Raw genomic sequence first — 19369 nt, 5'->3', positions numbered from 1 at the left:
AAGGATTCATAACCCTAAACCTAACCATGATGTAAACCCTAAACCCTAACAATAATCCTAACCCTAACCCCTTAACTTTAATTGTAACCCTAAACCTTAATTGTTATCGTAATCCGAACCCTAACCCCTTAACTTTAATTGTAACCCTAAACCTTAATTGTTATCGTAATCGTAACCCTTCCCATGATGTAAACCCTAACCCTAAAACTCTAAACCTTACCCAATACCCTAAACCCTACCAATAATCGTAACCCTAAACCCTACCAATGCTTAGAAGTAGGTTTTGGTTATGGTAAGGTTAGGTTTGGGATTAAGATTATCATACTTAGTTAAAGAAAAGTTCCATTAAAATACCAAACAATTTAAGGAAACCTAACATCTTACCTCTTGAAATATATCATGTGTTTCTAGTTTAAAAAACATTATTTACTTTGCCTATATTTCACCTTTGCAATCACAATTTTCTTTTTACTTAAAGAATTTCAATATGCAATGAACTACATTAAATTTATTAAATATTATTCATTTAAAAAAATAATATTTACATGTAAGCTTCTCTTAGCTTCAAGAATATTTATTCAAACATTCTCTACTAACAAGGCCAACCACGTGAAGGTAGAAGCTTGTTTGGCCTCCCCTAAGCGACCTAAGACGACCACAAAACAAAACACACAAGACAAGACAAGACAAGACAAACCACACAACACAACATGTTTTCTTTTATTTATGATGATGATAAGTGTGATGGCTATATTAAGTTGTCATATTTTATGATTTGTTGTTAGTTATGGAATATGAAATAGTGCTAATATGTTATGAGTCAAAATAAATATTTTTATTATAATTATGATGAAATTTTTATGCTATGTATATTGCTTTAATGATGCTCTTTTAATGATTAGTTTCCAATCATTTACAATAATGTTAATTATGTGATTGCCATTTTTTTAATTTTTAGTGGCACGGTTATGTAGCGTGAATTGCATTCATAAATTGAGCAAATTTGACTTTTGTAAAGGTTATTTATCATTATCCTTTTTGTGCACTATGTTATAAATTATTCATAAAATATTTACGCAGGGGGTAAATGATAAATTTATTTTCGAAATTGTGAAATTTAACTTCAATGCTGAAATCAAAATTAATAAATGCTCAAATAAAAATTAAACTAATTAAAAAAATACAAAAAAAAAGAGACACAAACCTTAAAGAATGGCTTTGGCCTATTGACCATTCTTTAAGGTGTCAAAAAACACGACCTCAAGGAATAACCATGGCCAGTGACTATTCCCTTCGGACTTTGGAAGGAGTTTTTAACCCCTTCCAATCCAATAACTTTTTTATTAAACATTATATTTGTACATGTTACAATGCTATCAAGTCAATATGACCAAAACATAACTAAAGAAATGATGCAAGCCTAGTTCCATCTCTTGCTATTTTGAATACACCATGATGAAAAACCACTAATTCAAAAAGCTACTCAGGATCCTTCTTATCAAACTGCAGTTTTTTTTGGCTGCAACATGTTGCCACCCTTTCATGTGAGCTTGCTGTCTGCTACCCTGTCATACCAATTCAGCCATAAATTAGTCAACATAATGCAGCAAGAAAAAATGATCATATAAGTAATCTCCAAGCCAGAAAATGAAATTTAGGATGCTAAAAGATTCATACATTTTACAACTACCAAAAAAAAACCAAAAAAAAACCATCACAAAGGCAGAAAACAGTTATAAAAATTGTGAGGTGAAATTTTTTCTTCAAAGATGCAAACAATAACAGATGATGTTGGGGTTGGTGAAAGAGGTGGTGGACGTGTAATTGTTACCTATTTTTGTTCACAAGCTAAAAATAGTCTTACAAGAGACCGTAGGTTTTCTGTTTTTTTTGAGCAAACATAAATCTCTTCACTTTGCCCAAAAGTGAAATATAAATAAATAAATAAGGGTCCCAAAGCCCTTGTTTCTATGTTGCGTGAAGAGTTCAAGGTTTGAATGTATTTCCACGTGGCGTAGTGTGTCATGAGGCAAGTTATCCACGTAGAAAGAGTCAAACTAGGGTTGTGTTGAGAAGGCTCGAGTTATTATACAAATAAGCCATATCTTTCTATAAGTTTTCTTACTGTTGCAGATTTATCATGGCGGCCAATCTCTCTAATAAAGAATTGAAGATCCATTCAATACTACTTCTACACTTTCATATTCAGTCTATTTCTAAGAGAGTGTCAAGATCACGTGTTCTTTAGTTTTCACAAAGTTAAGAAGTCATCTAGAGGTTTGTGGAACGTGAAATATGCTCCATGATATAAGCGAAGAGTACTTGTGGAGGTCGTTGCAAGTAATAGAGATAACTATCATCTGTCCATGCAAGCCTCATGCACACAGTTCTCCATTAATCAGGTCAGATAGGTCTTATCAAGTTCTTGCTTACATTTGCAGAAAGCAAGGTCTTTGTATATGCATTTAGGCTTTTGCTAGGTTTTCTCTTGAAACGAAGGGGCCGTTGTGAGAAGATCAACATGGAGAGCCAAAATAGAATGCTTGCAGAGATTGAGGACCATTCACAGATCAACAAACTTCTAAGTCTGCAGTGTCATTAGAAACCTCTTATTCCATAATAGTGGAGAGCTACAACTTTCATTAAGGTTGATCTTGAACTCAAAGAACAAAGGGATAAAAGGAAGTTATTGTACTAGCAATACAAGGCAAGGTTTTGATGATAGTATTAAGGAAAGTAATATCCAATGTAGTCTTCACAGTGCCATTAGGATAGCTCCAAGTCCTTTCATCAAGTCATGGTGAGACACAAAGAGGAACAAAGTTTTGACAGTGAGATGGTCCATGCAAAGGGGGAAATAGAGAAATGGTCTTCAAAGGGCATTTAATCATGGCAGAGTTATGATGTCACTGTCATGATAAATTTCAGGTATACAAGGAAATAGCAGTCATGAGGAGAAAAAAAGAGAGTCCTCAATGTCACCAAGCCATCAAAAGGATGCATTGAAATGAAGAGAACAATCAAATGCTATTATGATAGTCTAAGGGTTTGCGACGCAGCCAATACAGAGCAGCAATAAACAGTCAAAGATCATTTCATAAACAGAGTTTGCAGCCACAGAAGAGCCTTATAACAGCAGCCAAATCTCTTGTGTTAATGGTATAAAAGATATGCATGACATTCAAAGTTTTTGTTGTAGACTAGGACGTGAGCAATGGACGAAAGTATAGTCTCAAAGAGATGTCATAATGTGTAAATGTTTCCTTAGAATAGTCTAATGCAAATACGCCCAAGTCTGATAAAATGGACAATGATCTTCAAAAGAGTAGATCAAAGAGGCTTCAAAATAGTTGTAAGGACACACAAAATATGATACAAGGACTATCATCTTCAAGAGGAGCTCTGTAATAAGTTTTCTATATGAAGCAGTCAGGGAACAAAGTTCAAAACATATGAAGGATCAGATTAGGAGTCATTCTCAAGGGCATGAAGCCTGAAGTGCACAAGATAACCAGACAGATAAAATGACATAGTACAGTGTCGATAATGATGCACGATGGATTTGATTAGCAGCAACAATAACTTTTCAATTTGCCACTGCAAAATCAGCAGACTGGAAAAGAACACCGAACAGTGGATAATAGGCAGTCAAAGAATTGATGCAAAACACAATGGTGAACAAGAAAGGCTATAGGGTAATATCTTCAAAAGATGTTTAAGGACAGTGTTCAAGGTAAAGACACCAATCATCGCAGCAAGGAATGGTTAGAGTCTCCATTAAGAGGCAGATAGACATCATATATGATAAACAAGATGATAGTCCTTGTGAGAATAATCAAGCGACAGAGAAGCATTAAGGAAGAGCAGTCCTTAGTTGCAGTAGATAGATTAAAATTGTATAGGAAGGTTGTTAGTGTACAAAGACAATAAAGAACGCTTACAAAGTTGTGACAGTCCTAGAATGATCCATCACCAAGAGCTATGAATGCAGAATTGTGGCAAAAGTTTGAGCAGTCTCAACAATAAAGAGAAGCACAATATGAGTTTCATGATAGCATGCAGTCCTTGATCATTGCTGTCCAAAGAAACCTACACTCATTAATAACAACAAACATTTTGTCAGAGTCACATTTCTTGTCCTGACACAGGTAATAGCATTGAAGGTTCTCATGATAAGCTACAGAGATCGGTTTTGAAGTAAGACAATCACATGAATAGACGGATCTTTGACAAACCTTCACACCAAGAATATGTAGAGCCTATACAATCAGGGGGTATAAAGTTAAGGTAGTTAAGGCATTCAAAACCCTCATTGACATTCCTTTGAGTTGGTTGTGCAGAGCCACAGGTCATGATGAGGATTAGTGGCATCATTAGCAACAAAGGAAATAGTGATCAAAACTAAGAAATGGCAGCCTCAATGCACAGTGATCACACAGTTATCAGAACCCTGACAACAGTCCCAAATCTAGCAAAGGTCAATAACCTTACAAGTGAGCAGTCCTCACTAATGAGCAAAGACAGTAGGGTATGATGACCTCTACAAAAGGGAATACACCCAAACAACTCATCAAAGGTCCATGAAGACTAGAACACAGTCCATTAGAGATTTGAGCAGTCATTAAAGAGATCATTAGCAGCGAAGAGGAGTATGGCAGTCTCAAAAGCTATTTTTATGAATTAGCAATCCTAATATCAAAGAAAGGCAAATTGCGGTAACAGAGAAGGAACATATATTTAATCTCAAGAAGAGACAGTCATAAATCATTCAAAGCAATGTGAAAACAAGTTGTGTAAACTTTTTTTTTTCTAACTACCATAGTTTGTTAAAACCTCTTTGTTTCATAACAAATACAAAGCAGGAACACGAGCCAAGGTAGTTAATCACACAAATGGTTGTGAAAACAATCTAAAACATTAAACGACTATACGTACCAGGTTCAATTTTAATCATTCATGTCAACCTCGTAAACTTGAATGATTGTAGCTTCTCCGTATTACACATATTTCATTCTCTACTTTATAAAATCTGCTAGCCTGAAACCAAGAAAAATCATATCCCTGCATCCCATTTCAAATAATAAACAAAATGAATAAATCCAACAAACTTGCTAGATTTCCCTAAACAAGGAATTCAAAAAAATATTAAAACCCTAAACCAAAATTATAACATTCTGAAACCAACAAAGCTCAGTTAGCTGATATAACTTCAACTTACTATTATAGATGATTTGCAGGTTCTGTAAAATATTTCAAAGCCAATAAACAATACAATGCTACACCAAAAAACTACGGAGCAGGGTATTTACGGACATACTAGAACAATAGGTTCATATAAGCTTTTATTAACTAATTAGAGTGAGAAAACTTATAAGCTGAAATGCTAATCTTACCCAATTTGGTTATGATATATGCTCTGCATGTAGCACTTTAAAATTTTAAATAGATATCCTATTACAAATTAAAGAAATGTTAAGAGGTTTGTTTTAATAGAATGTTTAAAATAGAGAGTTCTGGTTGTAGATAACGCATATATTGGTGTTGGTTAGGTGTAATGAATTTATTAAATTGACTCTCATTATTCAAAGATTACAATTCCTTTCCAAAGATCTGATTCTATCTTTTCATCTTAAAAAATAGCCAAATTTGAGCTCCTTTTTGGCCTCAAAAATTTACAAACTTTGAATTTAACATGTACATTCTCTTTTGATGGTACGGGACTATTAGACAATATTCATGTCGGATTCCTCTACTGTCTGATGCAGAGGGATCTCCTACTCTAGAACTATCAAGGGTTCAGTCATTCAAGGTGACACACCAAAGGATCCTTCTACATGCTAGGTGAAACCAACTCCCCCTTTCAACTCCTATTGATCATGATTGATCATCTCATCAATTGTCTAAGACTGCACTCTCAAGGTTTTGATAACCTACTCACTCCTTTGGACCCTACTCTAGGATCAACACTTGGCTCCTAGTCTCCTCCATACCCTAACACCAAGGTAGACTCTTCCCACATTGCATTTGAAGGTATTACAACCCAACTAAACTCCAACCTGTGTCCTCAAGACAAAAGACTTATCTTTGTCCTATCACTGGTTGTTTGACAGTTAGCCAATACCTCATAAGATGGACACCAACAATGGTTATACCCACTCCCAAAACCTAAGGCACTTGCACAAACATCTAGGGTCTATCCACAACCCATGGCATATTAGAAATCAACTTGTTTTGACAAATACTCCTCCTTATCTCACACTATCCTAACTGTGACAGTTTGCTGCTATCTTTGGTAATCCATCGGTTTAACCCTTCCTTTGGGTACTCCACTTGCACCAACGCCTTAGGAAGGTAGTAGACACACCAACGAACCTCTCTCTAAGCCCTCCTGGCCATAGCATGCTTTGTCACTCCAAACAAAGCCTCTTCTCTTGACTGTGACAGTCAAACTGTCTCTGTGACTGCAACAGTCATAAAACCATCATGAAGCACGTGCCAAACCTTGCATGACTCCCTGTACACACCCTGGACAGGTAGTATACATCCTTAACCTCATCCCTGCCCAAAATGAGGATTGGTTATGCATCAAAACAAAAGATACTACATTTACAAAGCCACTGGATACCCTAAGCTAGGGTTCTGGCAGTTTTCACAAAAATGCAAAGAACTTTGCTTAAACACAATGAAAATGAATGCCACTAAGACCAAAATGACATAGGGACAATGATTTTAGATTCCCATTCACTATTCCTTCAAAACAAATAGATCTTGATCATTAAAATCACAAAAAACCAGACTGTCACCGTGAAAAGGGTAGGAAAAGTGTAGAGAATACAATTTTTATTAATCAAGCTTCAATGCCAACGTACATTACTCTTATTTGTATCGGATCTCAACCTTTTATAATGTATTTTGGCCTCCAAGACCGAAATCCATCTTGTAACTACCCATAACTACCTCTTTTTGCAAAGTTGCAACAAAAGTTGATCAAAAGTTGTCAAGATTGACAATTTCATTTGTCAACTTGACACTTTAGAAACTAACCATCCTACCCAACTCAAATGGTCCTTAAATGAACTTACAAACATTTAAAACATGTTTTATTCCTCACACACCTATTCTACCCTTCAAACCCCAATTTTAGCCTTTTCTAGGCCTAATTGCCAACATTGACAATTTTACACTTTTTGATCTTTCTATTACATTTCATTGCATATTTAGGCTCTATTGGCCATTATTACATTGTTTTAAGACCTTAAAGGCCTTTTAGACTTCATTGCCACTTGATTCTCCATGAGGGCCTATCAGCGACCCTAGTGCACCTTGTCTCCATGGGTCTTCATAGGTGCTTCATAGGTGCTCCTGCACCACTGTCATATTCAATGGTGTGAATTCTCCTGCTTACAGAGACACCAAATTGGTGTGAATTCTCCTGCTTACAGAGACACCAAATTGGTGTGAATTCTCCCTCTTACAGAGATGCCAATTTGGTGTCCAACACCCTTGTTGTTCAACCCCACAAAGGAAGGTGACCGATTGTCAATTTACCATATACATTGTTCAATAAGGCATAGATCCTTCACAGTTTACACACCCTCAGATTTAACCGTGTTTCTCTATGGAGCACACAACCTTCACCATTAGACCCACTTAGGTTGTACTTCAGGTTGAGGCAATGACTATTATAACTAAGTTATTCTTAAAAGTCACAGAATAATTTTGGTTCAACATGTGAGATGTGAAAATTTTAGAGCTTTTCAATTATCGAGAATAACAGTTTACAAATAAGGTTTCAAAATGGAAAGTGAGAATATAATAGAGTATTATTAGGAGCATGATAAAACATATGAGCGGGACTTCAACTCGATAGGAAGTGGCACCACATGTGACAAGAAGATTCCAGTCATACCAATGTCATTTATTGAAAGAAAAAAATTAGTCAACTCACTTTGGGAAGGTAGCAAATTTACTCTCGTATATATAGGAATAATCAGTTAAAAATGTATAGTCAATATCAATTGATATGTCCTATTTAACAATCAAACTTTACTTTATTATCTTAATTTATGATCTCTGTTGTTGAATCACGGCCCCTTTGCCAAATTTTCAATGTTAGTATAAGCAATGAGTACTTTGATTCTATTATATCTTCCAATCAAGATCCCTTTGGCAAAACACACAACATTGCATGATAACGCAACTTTGTTATGATGCTACCCTGCTTCTGAATCAAGTAACCCTTGGAAAAAATCTTTGATTATACTATAATATACACTGCTGAGTATGATATAATGCATATTTTAATTCTATTCTGCTTTTGAGGTCCCTTAGGCAGAACTTACAACTTTTGAGTATGGTACAATGTACCTATTGATACCACCCTTCTTCCATATCAGTTCGCCATTAGCAAAATTTACAGCTTTATATATATATCAAATTGATTTAGGCTTTTGGCAAGTTGAGCGATAATATTGCAAACCCAACAAGCACAATATTTTCAAATTTTACTTTTATAACCAATCACATAAAAAAATTCATATGACTTCCATTTTTTTATGAGCCCTAAGGTCTTCTGATTTATTCTTATCAGAGTATTTTTTACCTAAAGCAATTATGACATGAGTAATTGTAAACTAATACAATTCATTTAACCTATAATTGGTGTAACGTCATCTGTAGGTTTTACCAAGTTAGATGCCAGGAAAAGATATTATGGAAATTGGAATTTGTGTGCTGCATAGTTGACTGCCAAAAATCATCATTTTCAGAACTTGTTATAATTTGTTTTTGACTTCCCTAGGAATTTAGATTAAAATAGGTAGCAATGGGAAGTGTTGATGCAAAACAAATTGACAGTTCTGAGCTCTACTTTTTTATACTTCTAGGTTCTCATAGCTTGGATGTTTGTGAAACAGGTGACATGGGATGAGCCAGACTTGTTACAAAATGTGAAATGGGGTAGTCCTTTGTTGGTGGAAGTTGTTTCCAAAATGCTTACCATCCAAATGACACTTTTTATGCTCCACACAAAAAAACTCCAAGTTACATAGCCTCCTGAGTTACATGTTGAGGGCCAAGTTCGAATCATGGGACTCCAAATGGACACTCTCACCAATCATGTGCTAGGGCAAATAAACTCACGACGCAGTCTTTCAAAATATGTATCTGCAAGCACGCGGGGAGTCGGGCATGCCAGTCTTTATGAGATTGATTTCTCAGACATACATCAATACAAAATCCAATCTAGGTTACTTTTAGATAGACTGCACCACCACGATCCAGGGGCTATGGCTCCTGTTACAACAAAGTCTACATTCACTAATGAAAGCCCCCCAAACATGTAGGTTGCAGAGCCATCTATTCAATTGATTCATGTGCTTCACATAGGTTGCGATGACGAAGACGAAGTCGATGTTGTGACTCCGGGGATCAAATCTGGGGTCTTGCATTCTAGGGCCCTAGTTCGTTTGAAGGCTCAGAGAAGACTTCTTGACATCCACTGCACAGGCTGCTAAGACGTTTTTCAATAGTGAGGAGAGTACTCTTGGGCTAGATAAGGCCTATGCCAAGTTCAAGAAAATGTATCCAAAATTTGATAGTACAGCGTAAGTGGATGAGATCAGAAGTGATGAATATGGGCATCTAGAAGAGACTTTGAAAGTCTGCTCGGATTATTGTGGATTTGCGGTTTTTTCTTACCTGCAGCAGTTCTAACATTGGGAAGCTTCTTTATTTAGTTTATCAGCAATATCTGCAAACTTGAGCTCACATGCACTAAATGGGTTGCTCGAGGAAGGTACTGTTGAGCATGATATCAAGAATAGGATAATCGATTATCTTAGCATTCCTCAGAATGAGTACAACATGGTTTTCACTTTTAGTAGAGGCTCTGCTTTCAATATTCTTGCAGAAGCCTATCGGTTTCATGAGAATAGGAGGCTGCTAACTATGTATGACTATGAAAGTGAATCAATTAATTGGATGGCACAAACTACAAGGAAGAAGGGTGCCAAAGGACACAGTGCTTGGTTCAAGTGGCCAACACGAACCAAGGGGCCAACACTCAGATTATGTAGCTCTGAGCTTAGGAAACAAATTCAGCATAAGTAAAGAAGAAAAAAGGACTCTGCTCTAGGTCTTTTTGTTTCTCCTGCCTAGACACAGTGCTTGGTTCAAGTGGCCAACACGAACCAAGTGGCCAACACGAAGACTATGTAGCTCTGAGCTTAGGAAACAAATTCAGCATAAGTAAAGAAGAAAAAAAGACTCTGCTCTAGGTCTTTTTGTTTCTCCTGCCCAGACACAGTGCTTGGTTCAAGTGGCCAACACGAACCAAGTGGCCAACACTTAGACTATGTAGCTCTGAGCTTAGGAAACAAATTCAGCATAAGTAAAGAAGACAAAAGGACTCTCCTCTAGGTCTTTTTGTTTCTCCTGCCCAGTGCAGGGTGACTGGAGCCAAGTATTCCTACCAGTGGATGTCTCTTACACAGCAGAATAGGTGGCATGTATTGTCGGATGCAGGTACTTTGGGTCCTAAAGACATGGATTCCCTTGAACTATCACTCTTTAAGCCTAATTTTATCATCACATCTTTTTACAAGGTGTTTGGATCAGATCCAACAGATTTTGGATGTCTTTTTATAAAAAACTCTGTTCTGGGCTGTCTCCAAAATAAAGGAAATACAGGAACTGGAATGGTAAGCATTATTCTTGTTTCTCCTCAATACTTGAGAGATTCTGGAGAACGATGTGATGACAAAGTGCAGGAGAGAGATGGAACTAATGAAATTGGAGAAGAAGATGATGGTTATGGCCTTGAGTTATCTATCCGACCTCATCTTCTAGCATTCTCATCAGCCCAAGTAAGGGATAAATTCGAAAGTGAAATGGAATATGAGAACAATTCTGACAGGGATGGAGCTAGCACAATTTGTGAGGAGATTGATAATCTCTCAGTAGATGAGATCATGAAAAGTCCCATCTTTAGTGAAGAAGGAAATGAGGATTCTATGTGCATAGACTTGGGTGAAAGTCCAGGTGGCCTAAATACTTAAGAGAATTTCAGAAAGTCCTAGCAATCTGGGTTTGCACCAGCTCCACAATGGGTTTTCTCAAATATGAAAGAACCAAACATAAAAAATCTTCTACTGAAACCATATCCAAGTCTTCAACAAAAGATTATGGAAATGGTCCTATTTATGATGAAGAAAAGAAGAGTTTTGGTGTGAACAATGAAATAGTGTCATTTGATGCAGCAATATCATCTGTATCACAAGATATTAGTCAAACCAAGTTGGTTTTTGATGCACAAACTTCTTGTTTAAAAGGAAATACCGATCCATTGTAGGATGATATTAAGAAAGCAACATCCAAAAAGTCTAGAGAAGTTGATACAAGAGAATCTTTTTACAACGGCCAAGGAAAATCACAGGTAGACCAAGATCCCAGTAAGCCAATTGGTAACAGTTTCTCACATGGATCAAGTCAAGGAGATAAACTTCTTTTAAAAAATGAGATGGGGATTTCTAGAAGATTGGATTCACAGAGATTCCCAAAGAAGACATGGATAACTTTCAACTTAGACGGTGAAGGCTGTGTTTCTGCAGGTTATGAAATAGGTGATAACAGAGACAAAGGTGGAAGTCATACTTCAGAACAAAGTATGGGCATTGCAGGGGAAGTTGTTCGGTATGTCTCTTCTGAAATAAGCAGTTGTGACAAAGATGATAAGCACTTCATGGACCGTCCAATCCATGCAAAACAATGCGATGTCCCCATCTAAACAATCAAAGTATGATAATGCCCACTTTAAAATAGATTTTAATATTAAATAATAATACTATATATATATATGCGCAACCAAATAAATGAATAAAATGAATTAAGTAAAATCTTTATAATAATAATAATAAAATTTAATATATAATTTATATTTATCAAATAATAAAAAAAAAATTTCAATATTATTTCTGTTTTAATCCTTGAGACGATATTTACCTTTGGAGCCTTTGCCCAACGCCTTACGGGCCCCACTTCTCCCCACTTAATGGCTGGTGATAACACGACCCAAGAAAACACAAATAAAAATTTATCAACTCACCACTTCTTTGAGCTTGAGTGCTGCTGCTATTTATAAATGACCAGCATATAACTTGGAAATCTTTGTAGCAGACCAGATCTGACGCATGTCAGAATGGTCTCCCTTGCAACAGTATAAAGTCCTTCCCAAACATAAGAACCACACAATGAGCCACATCACTTCTTGTTTTCATTCACACATAACACAATTTTAAGGCATATCATTTCCTATGCTGCCGAAATAATAATCTTCAGAAATATTATTACCCACACTCAAGTATTCATTTGATGCCATCTTGACAAGCCCAATTAGTGATGAAGACTCTTATTAATTAAAGAATAGCAATCTGCATTAAGACAATGCTAATCACATGATTAGTCAGCAATGATTGAGAAAGCAAAGAATCGTTAAGGTATAGCACCTTGAGCATTACGGAGTATGTTATGAAAAGACACGTATTATGGGGGAGTGATTACAAGAACTAGTAATAACAACGATTAAGATTCTTTGGTCAAGCAAATTGATAATTATGAAAGAAGTCAGTTATGAATAGGGATGACCCATCGAATCCAAAGGATGCTACCTTTCAGTTTGAAGGGGTATAAGATGCAAGTTGAACATATTCTACAAGGGGGGAATATTGTTGGTTTTACATATATCCATATTTGGATCTGCTCCAGTAGTGCATCTACTTTGGCACGTTCAGGGTTGTACAGATTAGAGAACAATTAGAGACAAAAGAAAATACAGATTTCCATAGTGGTTGAATGATAATGACTAAAGAAGTGATCTTCTAACAGCGGTGATCAAGGATGCAGACTACTTTCAGAATACGAATTGATAAATATATATTAAAATTCGGGATAGTAAAGAGGAAAATTCTCGACATTCAGGAATAGAGGCGTAGGGCGGAGTTGTTAATTCACATGTTGGCATAAATTGGTTGTATATACTTATGGATAGTAAACCGGAAGAACACCATCGTTGCCCAGTTTGGATGGTTCTACATGCACAGAGTCAGTAAACCAGATCGCATGAATACGGGGACTGGTGTCAGGGATGACAATATATACATAGTATAAGTGACAAAGTACTATAACACAAACCACGACAGTACAGTTGCCATAACAAAGTAAGTATATCAGACAAGCATTCAGTTTGGGCCGATCCAACCGCATATAATTTGCTTTTGTTATTAAGAGGGTATCTGGGACTGCATATAATCTCATATCAGTCACATACACAAATTGCATACTCATATCAATGAACGACACCTTCAGAACTGCTGGCATCATCAACTCTATTAGTCATAACATATCCTCAATTGTCAAAATCCGGAAAACTGATCAAAATAAGTTCCATTATTTGAATTAATCTCAGAATTTTATAGTAAAATATATCTAATTTTGATAAAATTATATTTATTAATATATTACCATTCTAATTTGAGGTTAGAATGGATGTCTTAGGTTTAAATTAGGGGAAATCCCAAATGGGGACATTACAAACAAAATATTGTAAATGCCACAACTAGCCTAGCAAATGGTCCAAGAGAGCCTGGAAAGGTTTGTTTTTCAGTTGGAAGTAAGAAAAATCCAGTAGAGAATGGATCCACAGCAAGGAAAGTTATATAAGACGAGAAACAGAGGGGGCATTCAGGCTTCTAGGTAGTAACATAGCATAAGAACCATTTTGAGCCATCCAGATGTAACAATAGCCATCATTAAATGATATGTGCAGCGTGCAGAAAACTTTGGCAGGTCAATGATGGAGGATGAAAGGTGGGGAGGGGATGTATCTGTGTAGTTAGTATCGAGCCTTCTCTTCATGGATTGGGAATTTTTAGATATGCAATGCTTTTATCTATGGCCATTATGGTAAATAACCTGCTTCCCTTGTCAGTCTTTGGTCTTTTATGTATGCCAATCATGGTACATTACATGCTTCCCTCATCAGTCTTTGGTCTATCCAACTTTGCAAAAGATTTCATCAAATTGTGGGTGGTATCTTTAACTCAATCACACTGCATTATAATTTCCTTTTCAATACCCTCTCATTCATCAACTTTCATATTATTAGGGCATCATCCCAACTATTAACTTCTGCATAAATATTTGAAAGCAGCACATAATACCCAGGTGTTTCAGGTGCTAACGTAAACACACTCTAAAGCTCGTCCAACTTTATGTTACTACAAACTCTACATGCACTAATGAAAGCCCCCCAAACAAGTAGGTTGAAGAGCATCTTTTCAATTAATTCATGTGCTTCACATAGGTGTTCAACACAACCAAGAGGGTCTACTAGGTAGGCTTAATGTTCCACTATAGGTGCAATATAAAACTCTTGAATCATAATATCAACACAATGCATGCTTCTTATTCTTTCTTCTTCAAGAGCTTGCTTAAATTTTTAAACAGATCTATATTTCATTCTTTTAACTAGTTTTATTTTCTTTTTCAATTGCTTGCTTAAATTTTTAAACAATTCTATATTTCTTTCTTTTAACTATTTTTATTGCTTGTCTACTACATTTATCTTCAGCTGGCTCCTAACCAGGGACCCATGACCTTCAGGTAGATAATGTACACTAAACAGAGGGAGAAGATAGTAGAATTGCTATTGGTGGTTATAAGAAAAGATATTCTTTATCACTGGGAATCTAGTTCTTGTCATTATGGGAAAGAAATAAAATTATTAAATCATAAAAAAGATTTGGGAAAATCAATATGAGAAATGTTCTTTTAAAGAGTTATCAGTCAGTTTGTTAGACAAAATGGATATGTGAAGACGTTTTTGTAGAGAGAAGAGAATGAATATTACAAAGTAATAAATTATTATACAAATGACTTAAACTATTGATCTCAAGTTTTATTGCAGTTCTTTTATATTCAACACAACAAAATAATGATTAAAGACTCCAAAACTATAAAATTATTTTTAAAAATTCAGCATAGAAAAATGACGGGTATACTCAAGAAACGCATAGAACAAAGCATGGTAGTCACACAAAATGATAATGAAAACAATCTACAACATTAGGCATGTGTACATACCAAGTCCCATTTGTAATCATCAGGTCAACCTCACCAAACACGTCAACTTCAATGACTGCAGCTTCTCCATGTTTCTACAACCCACGGAAAATCCCGATAGCTGATTGTCAGTCATAACATTCTAAAACATGACAGAAAAAAATTTAAAATGCATAATATATTGGAACATAATGACATAAAACATTTGTGATTTACCTAAAATTAAGACGTCCCAATCCAAAAACTTTTTCCTTGAGTAAAAACAATGACATCGACCTAATAAATATTCAAAACTTAAAAATGAAAAAAGGAAGAGCGTTAAAAAGAAAATGAAAACCACAAGCCTAAATATATCATCCCACATTTTGCGTACTTGATTTGGGTTTGTATACTTCCTTTGGGGTTGCTATTCCGTTGCCAACTATGTAATTTAGAATTTAATGGATATTAGTTAGTGGAGCTTATAGATTTGCATATTTTGAATTGATATTTGTTTTCTATTATTTTAAGATGTAGACTTTGTCAACAAAAGTTTATCATGTCAGTTTATTTTGTCAAAGGATAAAAAATACATGCTCCACACCTAAGTTTTTAAATATGAAAAGATAAAACGAAAAAGGAAAAACCTAAGTTGATGATGCAGCTCACCTGTGAGCAAGTTCAGAGAGAGTCATGAAATGTTTAGCAAGGCCTCCTCTTAGAAATAGACCCACTGATGAATCCCATTGCGAGTGTCATGATCAACTGAACATAAAAATAAACATGAGCTAATCTATTATAAATTAAAACAAACCTAAACATTTATTACCAAGAAAAATAAAACATAATGTGAAAACTTAAATATTAAGAGAACAACTTCCTTTGAAGTGGTCAAATCTAAAATGTTTTATCTATAAATTTATTTTCTAAATAGTAAATTATACCAAGATAAAAGAATAACCAATAAACATTAGATGAAAATGTACTGATTACATCATAACATTAAATTATATCTAATATCTAACATATAATGCCCACCACTGTCATCATAACACCATGGGGAGTAGGCAAGCCAAACCAGAAGCAAAAAATATAATGATATTAAGGATAAAAAAACCATGGCTGACAGCTCCAAGGGTAAACGATTATTTTTTATTATTATCATCTTTCTTAATATAACCAATTGTCCATATATAAACAATCTGTGGTTCCTATTCATTCACGTGCAGCAAACAATCCATTAGTTTTTAAAATAAAGATAACTTAAATAGGAAGATTTGGGATTTCTATTAATTCTGGCAAGACAAACAATCCATCAGTTTTCATAGGAAAATCTGTGGTTCCTATTCATTCTGACATGGTAAACAAATCCTCTAAACAAATCCTCTACTCTGCCTCTGTTACTACATAAATATAAAAAAATTATAAAAAATAAAGACAATCCATCAGTTTTCATAGGAAAATCTGTGCTTCCTATTCATTCTGGCATGGTAAACAAATCCTCTACTCTGCCTCTGTTACTACATAAATATAATAAAATAAAATAAAATAATAATAATCAATAAGAAGAATTACCTGTAAGAAGAATTTTCCCCTCATTCAATTTCTATTTCCTGGTCCTGCATTTTCCTTTCCTTTGCATCTTCATCCTCTGCCACACACAATGTGAAAAAAATCCAAATAATAGATAAAAACCATGACAGACACCCAAAATGTTTCACCAATAACAGATTAAAATCATGGACAGATAGACCAGTGTGCACACTGTAGACAAACCCTTACAGAAAATTGAAAAATCAAGAAATAAAAAAAGCACAACAAAGAATTGTGAAAAAAAAAACACAATGAAAGAAATTACACAAGACATAACAAAGTATTGGCAGAAGAGAAAATCCAAAGAAAAAACATTGTCTGTACCTGGCCTACAAATGCCGAGGGTTATATATAATCATACTTTTGCACGCTCCATGAAGTTTGAAATTTGAATTTTCCTTCCGTTTCAAACATTCTAGATCACTCAACGGCTAGGTTAGTTTCAAACACAGATGGGCGTTTGAATCCACGGACCATGTGCATGGAAAGACATTGCAATGCGGCCATCCGTCAGATCATTTCGTTCACGTTTTTTTTTGCCTCTACTGGCGTTTTTTTCGGGCCGTTTCAAATCACTGCTCATTTCGTTTGAAGCAGATTTAAAGCTTTTAGAAGGAGTTAATTGCTGGACAAGGCTCTGCACATAGGGTTTCAAAATATTTAGCAGTAAGGTTTAAAATCTTTTCCACACGCTTAATCTCTTCGATGAATTTTTTATTATTCCTTATAAAATTTATTCCGTTGTCCTGCAGAGGCTAAATCCCTTCCATGAATTTTTATTATTTCTTATCAAATTTATCCCCCATTATTATTATATTGTATGTAAAATATTTATTTATGTTTTGTAATGTATAGAATATATACATAAATTATATTTGATCTCATTATATACTAGAAATTGCATGATGATGTGCAATAGGTACACTGGAGAGGTGTGGAAGGTCAATTATTGAAAAAATTTATAAGTTTTAATGACTATTTATTAATTTATTAAAAATATTTTTTATTTTTATTTTTAATTTCTATTCAATTAATAAATATAATCTCATGTGCATTTTAGAGATTGCATAAACATCATGAATGCCACTACAAATCCTATTTTTAGTAACATTTATGATGAGCATTGAATGAGGGAGAAATGTGAGTTCAAATAATAAGGAAAAAATGGGCAAGAAAATACATCTAATGATTCAAAATGTCAGAATCATCTTGCACATTTTTTCAATAATAGATCTATTTATTCATTTAAAAAAATCTATTGATTTTTTTATTGTGCCATTGAATCTTCTTTATATATGGATCATTTTTACATTAATATGTATACTATATGTATATTGACTATGTGGATTAGAAAATATTTTTTTTATAGAATAACAATATGTGCAATATTTTGTTTATATTTGTCTATAATTTTTATTCATTTTGTTTTTAGATTTTATTCATGTATAACTAAATATATACATATTTATTGGTTTTAAAGTATTTTTATTTTGGCTTTAATTGATGTTGGAGTAGTTTTATTCGTGTTTTTGTTGTGGGTTTTGTTTCTATATATTTTGTTCACATTCTTTATGTGGGTTGTGAAAAAGAAAAGATAATTAATTTTATTTATATTTAGTGTAAATATTTTTACTCATTTTAGAATAATTTTATTATTATTATTATTGAATTGTTTTTTAAATGAAAGTAAAAGATTATATTTGATAAAGATTTCTATTTTTTAATAAATTATAATATTAAGTATATATGTATAAATTAAAAATTTTATGGTTAAATTATTTGAAAATTAAAATTTGATAGATAGCATGATACTATTATATTTAATAATTGAATTAGAAATATTATTTTTTAATATTTATATTCTTGATATATTCATTGCATTACCTTTCACCAAAAAATTGGCTTGGGAGTGTTCTAACTAGTCGTATGTTAGGAAATACCTTAGCAAGTCCTAATGGTATTTACATTGTATATATAGGCAAAGACAAACATGTTATTCTCATATATTGACTTGCATTCCTACATTCCCAAATAGACTTTTGAATCTACATATTAATGTGTTTATATCCACAAGCACCATAGACAAATTACCAACTAAAAATTATAAGGAATGTTGCCCTTTAGGAAACTACATATCTAAATAATTAGTGATAGAGATTTTTTTATATTTATTGGTAAGCTTATATACCCTTCAAAAATAGAAAATCAATAATTGTTCTCTATAGTATGTGTTGAATGTAAGCGCTCACATCATATCTAAAAGTCATAAGCTAATGGGAAGTCATTTTTTTGCATAGTATTTTAATTGGTAAGACATATTCTCATGAATGAATTCCTATACATAAAAGTCCACATAAAAACCTATCAACTAGCACTCTCCTCTAAATTTTTCAATTGCAGCCAATTAAAGAAGTGCACTCAAATCATAATTAATTGTACTTCAAATTAATAATTTATAATTACTTTTTATTTTTAGTTTTTTTTTATCTCTAATGATTGTTAAAATTTGAATTTGTTTTTTTTAATCTTATTGTTATTCTCTAAAGTGTAGCAAATCAATTATCTTTAAAAACAATTCCCTATCATTGTATAAAAAAGTTAGTTGCCATATACAAGTACTTTAATATGCATAAATAATTTATAGTCTTATTATTCTTTAATATAATTGTCGAGCTGATAT

At 34.0% G+C, this 19369-nt stretch overlaps 1 long non-coding RNA gene and 1 pseudogene across 4 annotated transcripts; one reads left to right on the top strand and one right to left on the bottom strand.

The window, feature by feature from the left end:
• Positions 1-1287: 1287 nt before the first annotated feature.
• LOC131857961 (uncharacterized) lies at positions 1288-17448 on the bottom strand. Of its 4 annotated transcripts, none has more exons than XR_009358796.1 (7): positions 17014-17448; positions 16672-16747; positions 15766-15861; positions 15334-15393; positions 15139-15212; positions 4936-5061; positions 1288-1565 (listed from the first exon to the last, which is right to left on the bottom strand). It is a non-coding gene; the product is annotated as an uncharacterized LOC131857961 (long non-coding RNA). The 4 variants fall into 4 exon arrangements; XR_009358795.1 differs by lacking the exon at positions 15334-15393 and adding an exon at positions 3942-4089; XR_009358794.1 differs by lacking the exon at positions 15334-15393 and having other exon boundaries at positions 4936-5037; positions 17014-17445.
• Positions 9483-11057, top strand: LOC131049689 (uncharacterized; annotated as a pseudogene).
• Positions 17449-19369: the final 1921 nt, after the last annotated feature.

The sequence above is a fragment of the Cryptomeria japonica genome, chromosome 8, assembly GCF_030272615.1.
Source record: "Cryptomeria japonica chromosome 8, Sugi_1.0, whole genome shotgun sequence".
Taxonomy (NCBI): Eukaryota; Viridiplantae; Streptophyta; class Pinopsida; order Cupressales; family Cupressaceae; genus Cryptomeria; species Cryptomeria japonica.
This window is presented reverse-complemented; position numbering and strand designations above follow the sequence as displayed.